This window comes from Nanorana parkeri, unplaced genomic scaffold (assembly GCF_000935625.1).
Source record: "Nanorana parkeri isolate BGI_ZX_2015 unplaced genomic scaffold, ASM93562v1 scaffold1942, whole genome shotgun sequence".
Taxonomy (NCBI): domain Eukaryota; kingdom Metazoa; phylum Chordata; class Amphibia; order Anura; family Dicroglossidae; genus Nanorana; species Nanorana parkeri.
The window spans coordinates 61,979-68,019 of NW_017308210.1; the positions used below are offsets into that span (position 1 = coordinate 61,979).

The 6,041-nt window shown below is 50.7% G+C and overlaps 1 protein-coding gene across 1 annotated transcript in view; it reads left to right on the forward strand.

The window, feature by feature from the left end:
- CDS2 (CDP-diacylglycerol synthase 2) overlaps nucleotides 1-6,041 on the forward strand; it is a 76,598-nt gene that overhangs the window by 874 nt on the left and 69,683 nt on the right. The window lies entirely within an intron of this gene.

A 6,041-nucleotide genomic window follows, 5' to 3' on the forward strand; every position in this document is an offset into this window, starting at 1 on the left:
TTTGCACGTGTTGTGCGTCACAGATAGTGCAGCCCGTTCATTTCAATGAGTGGCACAGAAGCTCACGCAATTTTTTTGAGCTTTGGGCTTTGCATGTTTGTCAGGTGTCTTTTTTGTTTGTTTGGGATTTTGTTTGCAATTAATTGCACCACAAGCATGACGCAAATTCCATGAACTTATGGGAGTTGGCGCCCATTCACACGTTACCCTAGTGTAAATGGGGGGCTTGTACTGTTTGTGAGGGATATAGTTGAAGGTTAGGGATATACCGTGTTTCCCCGAAAATAAGACACTGTCTTATATTTTTTTTGGCTCAAAAAAACATACTAGGTCTTATTTTCGGGGTAGGTCTTATTTTTTTTAATGTGCAACAATCCAAAGTTAATGCAAATCCAAATTAAATATTCCAAAATGGCAAAGTTAAGAATCTGGTGATCAGGGCAATCAGGGGCACCGTACGTTTCCAAGAGCAATTTGGTAACCAGAATGAGCGAAGCGCGGTTTCACTATGGATTCCTCACAGGCGGAGTGCATTTGGTATGACTCTGCCTGTGACAGGAGCCGGCACTATAGAGGAGGCATCGGCTTATGCAGCTCTGCTCCCTCCGGTGCCGACTCGCTTCCTACAGCGCTGGCTTCGTTGGCACCGTGAATCCCTCCCGCCTCTCCCACGACTCTTAAAGTTCCCCCTTATGCCACCGCCGGCCCTGGGTATGGTCACAACTAGGTCTTATTTTCGGGGTAGGTCTTATATTTTAGCAATTCGCAAAAATAGTACTAGGTGTTATTTTCGGGGTAGGTCTTATTTTCGGGGAAACAGGGTAGTTGAAGGTTTGGTGGGCAATGGGGACGATGTTCCTGGAGGTGTTTATAACATGGAACATGATTTTCCATTGCTGGAAGGTTAGTGAAAGCTGCAGTTCCACATTTCTCAATGCAAAATAATACATGGGGGGGTCTTCTAATAGAGTGCAGTGTTGGCCAGAACTACAGTGGAAAAAGATTTGGTGGTGCTTGCATCAGATCATTGCAAAATGAGCAGACAGTGTGGCCTGGAAGTGTGAAAAGTAAATAGAATGTTGGGGGGCATCACTAGAGGGATCTCCATCAGGAGAAAGGAGGTCCTAATACCATGTATAGATCTTTAGTTATCACTAGAGGGATCACCAGCAGGAGGAAGGAGGTCCTGGAGATCTTTTAGTTATCACTAGAGGGGTGACCATCAGGAGGAAGGAGGTCCTAATACTATGTATAGATCCTTAGTTATCACTAGAGGGGTGACCATCAGGAGGAATGAGGTCCTAATACTATGCATAGATCCTTAGTTATCACTAGAGGGGTGACCATCAGGAGGAAGGAGGTCCTGATTCCACCATATCAGGGCTGGGCAACACATACTGTGCTTTAACTACAAATCCCCAAATGCTTCTTCCGATGGGAGCCATGCCTATAACTGTCAGTTGTGCCTCATGGGACTTGTAGTTCAACAACAGCTGGAGGGAGTTGCCCACCCCTGCTCTATATAGATCTTTAGTTATTACTAAAGGAACCACCACCAGGAAGAAGGAGGTCCCAATTCCCCTTTATTGATCTTTGGTTATCAGTAGAGGAATTGCCAGCAGGAGGAAAGTAGGTCCTGATTCCTCTATATAGATCTTTAGTTCTCATTAGAGGTATCACCAGCGGGAAGGAAGTCCTAATTCCCATATATTTATCTTTGGTTATCTCTAGAGGGATCACCAACAAGAGGAAGGAGGTCCTGAGTGTCCTATAAAGATCTTTAGTTAGACCTTATTTAGAATACTATGTCCAATTCTAGAGACCTCCAGATACGCTCAACAGAAATGGTGAAAGGACTGAGGGATAAAACATATCAGGAGAGACTGCAGGAACTTAATATGAACAGTCTTGAGGAAAGTAGGGAAAATGGGGGCATTATTGAAACGTTTAAATACTTTAAAGATAAGGAGGCCGGTATTTTCCGTATGAACTAAGATCAAGAACATGGGGACATGACCTTAAACTAGCGCAAGGAAAGTTCAAAACTAACCTTAGGAAGTATTATTTTATTGAAAGAGCAGTTGATGTTCTAAACAGACTTCCAGCAGAGGAAGAAGGCAAGCATGGAGGCAGTGTGATGCTTTGGGCAATGTTCTGCATGGAAACCTTGGGTCCTGCCATTCATGTGGATGTTACATGTATCAACTACTTAAACATTGTTGCTGACCGAGTACACCCCTTCATGGGAACGCTATTCCCTAATGGCAGGGGCCTCTTTCAGCAGGATAATGCTCCCTGCCACACTGCAAATAGGTTTCTAGAACGGGTTGAGGAACACAACAACAAGTTTGAGGTGTTGACTTATCCTCCAAATTCTCCACATCTCAATCCAATTGAGCATCTGTGGGATGTGCTGTAAAAACAAGTCCGATCCTTGGAGGCCGCACCCTGCAACTTACAGGACCTAAGGGATCTGCTACTGACGGCTTGGTACTAGATACCACAGCTGTCTGTAGCAAACCATTTAAAAAGTCAATTTTTATTCCAGGTTGTAATGCAGTAAAACAGGAAAAACACCAAGGGAGTGAATACTTTTGCAAGGCACTGTAGGAGACAATACTAGCTGTACACTATAGTTCTGTGGGGGTCTCCTAACCTTGAACTCGGTTATCATTACACTGCTGTTCCAAGATGAAGAAAGCTGGACTTCACTGTTACTTTTGGTTACAGCATCCCCTGTATGTTCTCACCTCTGTTCGTAAATACAACTTCCATGTGTTAAGAATGATCTCTTGCCTTTGTATCATGATATTGTTGTTGACCGAGAGGATGTTCTCCGAAATCTGAAGTGCTCCTTCCTTCCAGGGATTGTTTTATGGCCGTTCCTTTGCACAGACTTGTTGCTATTTTGGAATGATACACCATTAACTCTTTGGCTTTTGCTGTCATTCTGAACAGCCATGTCTTAATGTGAGGGCTGCCAGACAACAGCAGAGTCTCATCTTTGTCCATCTGGGTATATGGTGGTGGTAGGGACCAAATCCCACGTGATATTGCATGCAGATGAATGAACGATGCCCTGAGCTTTTTATTAGATTTTAGTAACTTCAGCAGTCAGCTCAGCCCTGTTGATGTCATTTTGATCCAGCGGTGGAACCTACTGAAAGCATATGACGGCGCTCCCCCCTCCCCTATGCTCTGTCAACCTGAAAATTGACAGCTGACTCTTAAATCCTGGTACTGCTGATTGCCTGCTTTATTGATGATGATTTTGCTGCTGACAAGACATGATGAATAGCCGTTTCTAAAGCAGGTCTGATTTGTTTTATTCCTTATGATGACCCTCAGGCCCGGTTCACACCTGGGCGTTTTGTAGCGCGTTCCTACGCTTTGCAAAACGCTCAAACACCGAAATCCCATTATTTCCTATGGGTATGGTTCACACCTGGGCGTATTGCAGGCCGTATGAACGCGCTACAAAACGTCCTATGCCCAAAGAAGTACAGGAGCTTCTTTGGGGCGTTTTTGTCGCGCGTTTCCATTGGGATACAGCCAAGTAGCCCTCGGAAACGCATGTTTGTCGCACCGTCAAACGCGCGACAAACGAGCATATTTGATACGCCTAGGTGTGAACCCAGCCTCAGTTTTATCTCTTGGAGCTTTTTTAATGGTTAAACTGGCCATACACTGGTCATTTTTGTTCCTCCTTCAGTCCCGCTGTTTAGCGTGGATAGGGGAACCCCTCACTGCACTGTGTTCTGACAGCGGTGGATGTGACTGGCGCCGCGGCTGCGGTCGGGGGCGCCAGGTTTCCGCAAGCACCTGTGGGTTTCTTGATGTCCCCTACGCTGCTTTCGGCATGGAGGGGGGTGCCTGGTCTGCGGATGGTCGCATCCTCCTGGGGTATGTATGGGATGGGGGGTCCGCTGGCGCGTGCCTGGATCCTTTGGCTCCTGCCCTCTCTCCCCTCTCCCTCTCCCTCCCCTCCCACCTTCCCCCTCCTCCCCCTCGGTCACCTTCTGGGGTCACGTAGGGGTGTTGTGGCCCTGTGGATCCTTACCTGAAGGACGGCTCAGGGTGTACCAGGTCGCGGTGGAGGGCACTTTCCTCGGCTCTGGGGGCGGCCTGCGGGGGTGGTGCCTGCTGGGGTCCCCTTCCTTGCCTGGGGTTCTGGTGGCATATTTTTTTGCCGGGGACATGGACTGTGGAAACAAACTGGCTGCAGTGCCCTGTGAGGGCTGCGGCCTCTCGTCAGGGACATCTCCCACATCTCCCTTTTGCGCAGCCTGTGCTTCTGCGCCCCTCTCCCAGTCTCCCTTGGTGTCCGCGGGGTCCTTGGGGGGGGTCCGCTGGCGCTATGTTGTCCTTGGAGGCCTTTTCCTCCACCATGGACAGTTTTGTGTCCCGTATGGAGCGCGCGCTGACGCAGCGCCCCCCACGGAAGCGCGTTTTGCCGGCCCCCTTATCGGTCCTTTCTGGGGATTCTGAGGAAGAGGGGGAAATTTCTGCTGCGGCCGCGCAGCATGACCAGGGGGACTCCTCTCAGGCGGAGTCTGGTAGTGAAGACGAGTCGGGGACCGCCCTTATGGTCCAGGAGCGTGAATTGGTCACGGCTTTGGTTCGCGCTGTGCGGGAAACGTTAAAAATTGAGGAGACTCCGAGCTCTTCGGCGCTCCCGCCGGTTCCTTTTGGGACGCACAGGAGTAGGCGTTCCACTAAGGTTTTCCCTTACGTTCCCTTTTTTGATGATTTTGTCTACAAGGAGTGGAAGCGCCCGAGCAAGTCGTTTACTGTTCCAAACCGCTTCTCGGTTCGCTATCCTTTTGAAGAGTCCTTCCTGTCTAAGTGGTCTACTCCCCCCGCGGTGGATCCGCCGGTTTCTCGCCTGAACAAGGCTACGGTTATCCCGGTGGAGGATTCGCCTTCCTTCCTTTCGGGATCCCTCGGATAGGAAGGCTCTGCTGCGCCCCGTGTTGGCTTCGGCCCTGGTCTCCCAGACTTTGACTGAGTGGATGAAGATGCTGCGTCAGGGTCTTGCGGAGGAGAACGTGTCTCCTGCTTATGTCGATCTGACGGAGCAGGTGGTACAGGGTCTGCAATACCTATGTAATTCGGCCCTGGATGCAGCCCCGTTGGTTTCCAAGCTCTCTGTGTCGGCGGTTACTCTTCGGCGCCTCCTCTGGCTTAAATGCTGGTCGGCTGACCAGGCTTCCAAAAAGGCTCTGACGGAGCTCCCCTTTACGGGGGAGCGTCTGTTCGGGGCTACCTTGGATGAGATCATTAAGGATCTGACGGGCGGTAAGAGTACCTTTTTGCCTCAGTCGAAAAAGCCTAGGGACCAGCGGCGGAAGCCTGGTCTGTCTTTTTCCGCTCACAAGCAGCTTTTTCGTCCGCCTCCGCCCTCGGAGAAGGGCGGGAAGTTCAACAGGCCGCCGCCTTCCCAGGCCGCCAAGCGGCCCTGGCAGCCCAGGAACGCCAAGCCCCAGGGTAAGCCCCCCTCAGCATGAAGACCTGCCCCCATCCCGGGATTCCAGGGTGGGGGGACGTCTTCGGCTCTTTGCGGGCCGCTGGCTGTCCCGCGTCTCCGACACCTGGGTGCGGGAATTGGTGTCCTCGGGCTACAAGATCGAGTTTCTGTCGCGCCCCGAGGACAGGTTTTTCCCTTCCAACATCCGTATCCCTCCTCAGCGCCTGGCGGACTTTCATGGCGCGGTGGCGGGTCTTTTGTCCCAAGGGGTGGTGATTCCGGTTCCCTCCTTTGAGCGGTTCAGAGGATTTTACTCAAACCTGTTTACGGTGCCAATGAAGGTTGGGGTTCGTCCCATCCTGGACCTGAAGCGGTTGAACGTTTTTGTGCGCGTTCGCCGGTTCCGGATGGAATCGATCCGCTCTGTGGTGGCGTGTCTTCACCAGGGGGATTTCATGGCCTCCCTCGACATCAAGGATGCCTACCTTCACGTTCCTGTTTTGTACCTTCCACCAACGCTACCTTGGCTTTGCGGTGGGGGAGACCATTACCAGGTTTGCCGCTCTGCCCTTCG